Genomic DNA, 10,079 nt, shown 5'->3' with positions numbered 1-10,079 from the left:
TACACATCAACCATATACAATATTTACCTGACTGTGGTAAACCACATCAACCATATACAATATTTACCTGACTGTGGTAAACCATAAACATCAACCATATACAATATTTACCTGACTGTGGTAAACCACATCAACCATATACAATATTTAACTGATTGTGGTAAACCATAAACATCAACCATATACAATATTTACCTGACTGTGGTAAACCACATCTACCATATACAATATTTAACTGATTGTGGTAAACCATACACATCAACCATATACAATATTTACCTGACTGTGGTAAACCAAATCAACCATATACAATATTTACCTGACTGTGGTAAACCATACACATCAACCATATACAATATTTACCTGACTGTGGTAAACCACATCAACCATATACAATATTTAACTGATTGTGGTAAACCATACACATCAACCATATACAATATTTACCTGACTGTGGTAAACCATACACATCAACCATATACAATATTTACCTGACTCTGGTAAACCATAGGCGTCAGTGTTACTGTATATGAAGTAAGGTTTAGTTCCAGCATTGTCAAAAGAACAGGTGGTACTGCTGCCATAATCAGACGTCATCATCCATCCAGTTAGTGCGGAACAGCTTGGGTAGGAATAGATCACTGCAAATGATCTAATTCCATCTCTGTAACAAAAAATATCCACTGCACTATCTTAATGTTTCAATATAATGTCACGCTGTGTTATAACTTCCTTTATACAGAAGCTGATCGTCTATATATAATATAAAGCATGTGGTATTTTGTAATAGCTTGATAACAATGTATGATAAGTAATTCACAAGAAACTATTGAATTCCACTCTTTGTACTATGTACTGGATTTTGAATGTGATTAAACTCCTGAACAAGAGCTAGGGTTACAAAATACACAAAATCAGTTTTATAGATATAATAGGATATTGATTACTTGAGAAATAACCGTGGCTGTGATCGAGTGCCACCAAATACCATACCTACAAAATCTTCACTTGTGGTTGGATACTTTCATTTCATCAATTCTATAGATGTAATAGGTTATTGATTCCCTAATGATTAAACTGAGATGTGATTGAATGTCACCATATCCCAGATCTATATCTACACTTGAAGCTGGTTTAGACTATCATTTTCAGCAAATCACTTCTGGTTGTGTACCTTAACTTAAACTCATTTTCTATCGTTGAATGTAACAATGACAAAATAATTAACTGTTAATATAATTTAGATTTGGTTATGGTGCTCTACACCCTGTTAACAGCCACAGTCATTTAAGGCTGTATCAGTTCTGATTGGTGGAAAAATGGAGTTCCCGGAGAAAAACGACTGACCTGTGGTCAGTACCTGGCGACTGCCCCAAACAGGCAACAATCCTGCGACCTAGAGGTGGAGGACTAGTGGTAAACACACTCAAAGGCCACAATCCTGCGACCTTGAGGTGGAAGATTAGTGGTAAACACACTCAAAGGCCACTTGGCCACCACAGCCCCAGTTAAGATGAAGCCAGTTAAGTATTCTTACACAGTAATATATATGTGTAAGTAATCAACTTTGGTTTAACTTCAAACCTGATGTGTGTGTGTTGCTCATGATTTGAATGTCCATGTCATGTACAAATGTCAGACATTCATGACGAATGAATAATTAATGCCATTTTTGTTATTAGCTTACCCTGTTACACTAACTGTTGTTTTGCCACCCGTCTGTATATCACTGTAGCTGGAGTACAGAATTTTACTGTCCGCAAGCCATGAAGTCTTTGTTGTACTGATCCCGTCAAAAACTATCCAGGCATTCTCAATGCCACCAGTGAAATAGGCATATTTTACCTTTAAGGATAAAGAAAGCACACACAAAGAATAACCAGTTAAGTGAACCATGTATGTTAACACATGTTTATGAGAATCAACTTCAGACTGGAGTCTTGAATGTTTGCTGTAACCTGCATGCCTTGTTTTGGTTCATTAAAAGAGTGCCACAGTTCAGAAAATACACCAGTGCTTGAGATCCTTTTGAAACCATTTAATATTGGAAATTAAGAAACTTATTCTCATCTCCTTTATAACATTTATCATTATTTATTTTCTCTTTGACTGCCTCAGGTTTAGGTTCTCATGATTCAGGCCCTGATCATCACTGACAAGTCCGAGGACAAGACAGTTGTATGATGCAGTTCTACATTGGAGTCCATGTTTCTGTATTGATAGAATTTCAATTGATGAAACTAGAATCTTTAGAAATACCTTAATTTTGCATTGTAGTACCCGTTGTTTTTAGCACTAAATTTGAAAAGGACTCATGAAAATAGATTGTATAGTGTAATCACTGATGATGCAATTTAATGTGTCATTTGGCTCCACTAATAGGAGTCTAAATTTGTGTTGAAAAGAGACAATCACTTGTGTGTCTTTTGTTCAATCTTACAAGTTATACAATCATATATAGTGAACATAACTACAGACAATAAGATGACAGAAGTATATCATTGATCCTTGGAAGGAATAAATCACAATCAATAGATCACCATATATTATATTGTAGGCCGAGAGTGAAGACAACACCAACAGCTCCTTCCCAATTCACGATTTATTTGTACATCAAGTTGTTGACAAATTTCGGATCCGAAATAAATCGTGAATTGGGAAGGAGCTGTTCATGTTGTCTTCACTCTCGACCTACATTCTACCCTTTTTTAGTGAGGTATACTAACGGCAGTCCCCGGAAGGATTTAACGGATATCGTTAGTTGTGGGACATTGTGCCTCCCCCAGAGTTCATTAAGTGCATTGTTTATTGTCACTAAGATAGAACTCGACATACCATATCAATGAACGTGAAATCTTCCGACCAGGCCTCCACTACACTAGATTTATAGTTACTAGCTGGAGAATTGGTCACTGAGATGGCAGACTCAACGCCATCATTGACTGAAGTAGACCCCGTCCATAATGTCTCCAAACTGCCATCTGTCTGTACTTCTGCCACTGCTTTGAATACCATGTGCCAATCTGACAAACGACATTTAAAACAAAATTATAACAAATAAGTAAATAGATCAAATTTTATTTCATTACCATGAGAAACAATCTAAAATACCATTATAACATTAATCTGAATGATAGAGAATCTGATAACGAACTGCGTATTATATCTTTAAACTCCAGTTCATCCGTTTTAACAAACAACTTACCCATTAAGAAAATCGCAAAGCTGTCTGCTAACTCTTTCTCAGCTGCAAGTTAACAAAAGTATAAAATTTTCACCAAATAAATTGAGGACATTTTGAAGCCTAACATAATATCTGTACTGGAGCTAGGTATGTTTTAATGTTCTATATGCAATGTTTTGAGTCAAAACATGAAGCAATTAACAAGAGGCCCATGGACGTGAACGGTCATCTGACCTTAAAGACCTGTGATAGAGGTCCATTGGGCCTGAATCACTCACCTATTCTACATACAGCTTACAAATAAGTCTTTGTAGGTTCATAAAGTGAATTTTGTTAATTGAGAAGAAGGTATTGCAACCTATTGGACCCCTATGACCTTGAAAATGGCTCAAGGTCATTCAGATAAACAAATTGGTAGTCCTTCAGCTAAGCCTGCTACAGGCCCAACATTTCTGGGCCTTTTGGTTATTAAGAGAAGCTTTTTCAACTTTTCAACACATAAGACCCCTTTGAACTGATTACATCAGGGTCATTCATTTGACCAAACTTGGTAGTCCTTTATCCCTGCATGGTGCAGCACGATGGAAGAAACACCATATAGGTCATATGACCTTAAAACTTTATGATCTGTCAATTGTTCTAGAACAATGTTGAAAATCTTAATCAAGAATGATATAATGATCATCTTTAATATGATGATTGGTCATATCACTCAAGCCACATTACTTCCCTAGTTACCTAACATGGATCTCAAGTGATAAGCCACATTACTTCTCTAGTTACCTAACATGGATCTCAAGTGATAAGCCACATTACTTCTCTAGTTACCTAACATGGATCTCAAGTGATAAGCCACATTACTTCCCTAGTTACCTAACATGGATCTCAAAATAACAAGTTATTGTTATTCATTCGAAAATCAAACATAAAAAGAGCTGATTCTATTGTGTTTTCTAATAACAGATACTATATTTACAAACAATACAACATACAAATGCTGTAGAATGATACAAACCTGAGGACCACTGAGTCCGCAGTCCAGTTGTGGAGTAGTACATATACGGCATCGTAGTAGAAGTAGTGTCCCACTCAACACACCCGTCCGTGGCACCATAATCCTTCATCATGAACCAGCCAGTCTCATTACTACAGCCTGTGTAGTCACTTTTGATCTGGAATACTCGCTTATAGTTGTCTCCCGAACTTGTAAAGAATACAGATGGACATGAGCTATATTTATCCATTGTGAATACAATTATCCTTTGAATGTCGAGTTATGTAAAGAAAAACACAATATACTGAAAACATGACCAAAAGTTGATGATCTTTTAGAACATGAAACAGATGACAAACTTTGACAGTAAAATGATAACTTCCATTGATATATTTACTTGATTTCACTTGTCGTATTCCCAGTTTCAATGTCAATCCAGCTGGAGTCAATAATCCTAGTATGATCAAACCAGTTGTCCTTTCCTTTCCCAGAAACATCAAATGTCACATAAGCCTGTTCCAGGCCATTTTTGTACAGGGCGACCTTCGCCTATTCAAACAACATCAATAGCATAGAACTTAGTGGTTAAAAACATTACCACGAACATTACACTTGTCAAAACTTTTCAATATAAATGAATATCTACAAAGCAATGACATTATTTCCTCAACACGATTTTAAGAGTGTGTGTGGGTATATGTGTGGGTGTGGGTATATGTGTGGGTGTGAGTGTGTGTAGGTGTGGGTATATGTGTGGGTGTGTGAGGGTGTGTGGGTGTGGATATATGTGTGGGTGTGTGAGGGTGGGTGTGTGAGGGTGTGGGTGGGTGTGGGTGTGTGAGAGGGTGTGTGTGTGTGGGTGTGGGTGTGGGTGTGTGTGTGGGTGTGGGTGTGTGAGGGTGGGTGTGTGAGGGTGTGGGTGTGTGTGGGTGTGGGTGTGTGTGTGTGAGGGTGGGTGTGTGAGGGTGTGGGTGTGGATGTGTGTGGGTGGGTGTGGGTATGGGTGTGGGTGTGTGAGAGTGGGTGTGTGTGGGTGTGGGTGTGGGTGGATGTGGGTGTGTGAGGGTGGGTGTGTGAGGGTGTGGGTGGGTATGGGTGTGTGTTGGTGGGTGTTGGTGTTTGGGTGTGTGTGCGTATGGGTGTGGATGTGTGTGGGTGGGTGTGGGTGTGTGAGGGTGTGTGTAGGTGTGGGTGTGTGAGGGTGGGTGGGTGTGGGTGTGGATGTGTGTGGGTGTGTGAGGGTGGGTGGGTGTGGGTGTGGATGTGTGTGGGTGAGTGTGTGTGGGTGTGTGCCGGTGTGTATGGGTGTGTGAGGGTGTGTGGTGGTGGGTGGGTGTGGGTGTGGATGTGTGTGGGTGAGTGTGTGTGGGTGTGTCTCAGAACAATCACATTAACAGTACACCAGTATACATTACCAAAATGAGAGAAACACAGATAGAATGGTACAAGATATCTATAACATCCTTACAGCACTTGAAGTCAAGTTTGATCCCCACTGGTTCAGGATAGAAGACTTGTATATACTTCCACCTGATGAAAAATCTATCATGGCTGCCGTGTTTCCCTCATTGTATGCATCACTAGATGTATATAAGGCCATAATATCGTTGTATCCAGCAGGTGGGCTGGTACCGCTTGGTACCTTAAATACCAATCGCCATGCTGAAATGGATTTGTAAAGAATTAGTGAAAAAATTAGGCAATAGAATCATACCATTGTAATTATTTTACATTACAATGTCGATATTTTTCATTTTTCCTGCTTTTTCTGGTGTCTCATGACCAAATTTATCCACAATAACAGGAGAGAGTCTGAAATCTAACAAAGAAGGATGACGTGAATCATTGAAAAGTTTATTGAACATAAAATCTCTTCTTCAAATCTTAGAAAGTGAATTTATCTGGGAATACATACGTCCTCGAGCTTCATCCAATGTCTTGCTTCCTACAATATATCAATAGTAAAATACTGAGCTGCCTCATCATTCAAATATGTTGATAGAAAGTTTTTGTGTTTCATATTTATTGTGAGGAAAGATATTGATGTAAATGACTCGAAAATTCAACACGATAACAACATATCAAGAAATACTAAAAAACACCAAACTGAAATAAAAAACGCAAAATATGAAACAAAGAGAATTTTCACAAGGAAACTCTTGAGAACGTACTGAGAGAATAAGACCTGGTTCAGGTAAATCTTCTGGTTTTGATAGCGTGTTAAGCACAAATCTCTTCATATGAGATCTATAATGAAGAAATCCCTTACTTGCACAGTGATAAACAATGTATCCACTTTTGACAGCTGACGGGTAAGAAGAACATGGATCACTGCCGAAGAAAGTGTCACTGAATATGACATTACATGAGCCAGAAATGCCATGACAAGCTGTACGCAAGGGTGTTACTGGGTCACTTATCGAACAAGGAACAGATTCTGCACCATAATATCCTTCATAGATATGGATGTAAAAGCCTGAAGGACACACTATTGTGTAGTTTTCATTCTCTGTCATGTATGTTGTGTTGTATTCTACAAAAAACACAGCGACTAAATGAATCATTCAATGGCTTTTATGGATTACTTATTTGGATCAAAAACAAATTTATAACCATTTTCAATAAAACAAGGCAAAAAGAAAATAAAAAGAGCAGTTACTGTTTAACTTTATCGTCAACCATTTTTTCTCTCTATGAATCCATTTACCATTTTTTTGAAAACTTAATTTTTTTCTTTTTTGCAAAAAAAATCACACTTTCATTAATTTTCGTCTATTACTGCATCATAAAATTTACACAGTGATAATTTTTTTCAAGACATCAAGACTTCATTCAAAAGTATATGTGTTATCTAAAATTCCTGTTTTAATTTTTGATCATGATTAAAATTTCACAAACATATTTGGATTACAAAAATTGCAAAAATAAAACGCTACACAAAAGAAAACAGCTTTACAGGACTGTAACTTTGTGGAATAGATTCTTTGTAACAGAATGTATACACCAATGCACGATTTCAATACTGTGACGATATTTATATCACACGTGTACTAAGGCACCATGGATTTGACAATTATAGATGTTCCATTTATCACTTGTATAGCCGGCAGATAAAATGTTTCATTTATCACTTGTATGGACAGCAGATAAAATTTTACATGTAACACTTGTATGGACTGCAGATAAAATGTTCCATTTATCACTTGTATGGACTGCAGATAAAATGTTCCATTTATCACTTGTATAGCCGGCAGATAAAATGTTTCATTTATCACTTGTATGGACAGCAGATAAAATTTTACATGTATCACTTGTATGGACAGCAGATAAAATGTGTCATTTATCACTTGTATGGACAGCAGATAAAATGTTTCATTTATCACTTGTATGGACGGCAGATAAAATGTTTCATTTATCACTTGTATGGACGGCAGATAAAATAAATTAAAACTCAAAAGTACATTGATAAATAAATTTCACTTTAAATTAGGACTATGCAATTCATTTGTTTCGCCTGAGACTTCATTCAGTTCAGTTTTTCCATTATGACAAGCGAAAAACAGGAGATATGATGGCTAAATCTGATGATGGAAGGACCTTATTAAATCATCTGTTACACAGAGAAGTTGACAGTTATACAAACGTGAGCAGATGTCCAGATTTGTGGGTGTACAGAACAGAGTCTCATTCTGAAACCCGGGGCAATAAAGTCCATCCTCTGCCAGAGGGGGATTGGTACAGTAGCGAATGCGAGTCTGGGTTCCCTGAGAGTAGCAAGTCGTGCTGCAGTCTGTCCAGTCTGACCACGTCGTCCAGCCTCCATCCACTGTGATAATATAAATACATCACAAAACATGTCATGGACAACCTAAGTGGTATGTGACTTATCACTATTATCAAACCAGTCTCTCCAATCCCTTCATTTATTTCCTCTCTAAAACCCCTAAATAGACGAATACACTACAATTATACAGTAACATGTGGAACTTCCTTAAATCTAACTTTGTTTAAGAAAATCTCACAGGTCCTTCTTCTGTTTAACTGAAGTTCATCGAATTCTATAACAAAAATCTCACAGGTCCGTCTTCTCTTTAATTGAAGTTCATGGAATTCTATAACAAAAATCTCACAGGTCCGTCTTCTCTTTGGCAGAAGTTCATAGAAATCTAAGTAGTTTTATAGGATAGAAACATTCTGTATGAATACAGTGTTATGTTACAGTCAGTACTGGGTTGCCAGCCAGCAGTCAACATAAAATTCCCCGACTTCCCTCTGAATTTTCCCTGACCAGATGCTATTTTTCCCTTGACCAAAATAAGTTGACTTTAACGACGACCACACACACCCCTACAGCCATTCAGTTAACCTATATCTTACAATTTACTGAATGAAATATCAGGCAGGGTTATTTTGTGTTTGATCCTTTTACTGAATCAGAAGCTTGCTGTAGTCACAGTAAAATGTTCAACCATGAAAATTATTTTTCCAAGACTTTCATTTCACTGACTTTCCACAAAATTTCTGAACTTTTCAATGATCTGGCAACCCTGTAGTAGTTTCAAAACAATATACTCACAATTCTGACAAAGATGGCCATAGTAGTTCCCAGCACATGAACAGAAGTACCGTCCACCCCAATCCAAACAGGTTGCACCATTCTGGCAATCGACAATGCTGCACATATCATCCATCGCTGAAAGTGGAAAACAAAATTGTATAATTTCAATGTGTAATTGTTAAATCTAACAAAGAATGTCTACACAACATATTTAACATATTTTTGGGTGGTCGGGTGGTGCCGAGGTAACGCACTCGCCTTTCATCTAGCTGTCTGGGGTTTGATTCTTTGAACTGACATGAAAAGGTAAAGGGGTCACCCGCCCCACCATGTAGGTTTTCTGTCAGGTACTCTAGCACAGAAAGACATCCCCATCCCCCAAGCTTATTTCACAATTGTTGTTTGAATTTTTTATCTATATCTATGTATATGTCTTACATACATCATTCCAATACACTTACTATCCAAGACATAATAAACATGAGATGATAGAAAATTTTGAATATCTGATACTTCATAGCAGGTCTGATTAAACCTCAACCAGAAAATGAACAGCACAAAATATACAACTTACATATCAATATTCCAAAGGTGTCAGCAACTGCCATACCTATCACGAGAAACACAAATATTAAAACACTTAAAGAGTATAAATTTATAGAATTTAAAACATTTGAACTTTCCTATAACACATTCAAAATCAACATACAATGACATGAACTTGCTATGAATATTCGGATTGAATTTGATTTCAAAACACACATTTCATTCAAGTTGCTTCCAACAGTTAACAACCTAACACAAAATGTATACCGGTGTTGAGTTCTGCTGTTGTTGTATCACTGTATACAACATGGGGATAGTTGGAGTCCATCTGTTCCCAGCTGCATCCACCAGAAGTACGCTCAACAACACTAAACCAGCCACTATTGGTGGCACAACTTGTGCCGTAACTCGACTCCATGAAGAAATATCGTTGAGAAGATGGATCCCTACAACATGGAGCCATAATGAACTAGAAAGTTGATATCAAAAAGCACATTCAGACATTGGACTAGTCAATCAGAACTGCCCTTAACATGTTCATTAATAATGTCTTTTTGTGACAGTTGATTTCTCCAAGTTTGAAATACAGATATTACCTGTAGTGCATACCAAACCCAATATTCATCGAATCACAAAGATCATGGTAGCAATTTTTCAAAGCAATAATTGCTTACAATATGAAACAAAAGATAAAACTTCATTTCACACAGTCAATGAAATAACGAACTAAGATTAATTAACTAGAATTAAGCAATTTTTGCATTCAATATGAAACAAAAGATAAAACTTCATCATTT

Source organism: Ylistrum balloti, unplaced genomic scaffold (genome assembly GCF_031769215.1).
Source record: "Ylistrum balloti isolate Yb309-2 unplaced genomic scaffold, AGI_CSIRO_Ybal_v1 Utg371684, whole genome shotgun sequence".
NCBI lineage: Eukaryota > Metazoa > Mollusca > Bivalvia > Pectinida > Pectinidae > Ylistrum > Ylistrum balloti.
Note: the sequence above shows the minus strand (reverse complement) of the source record.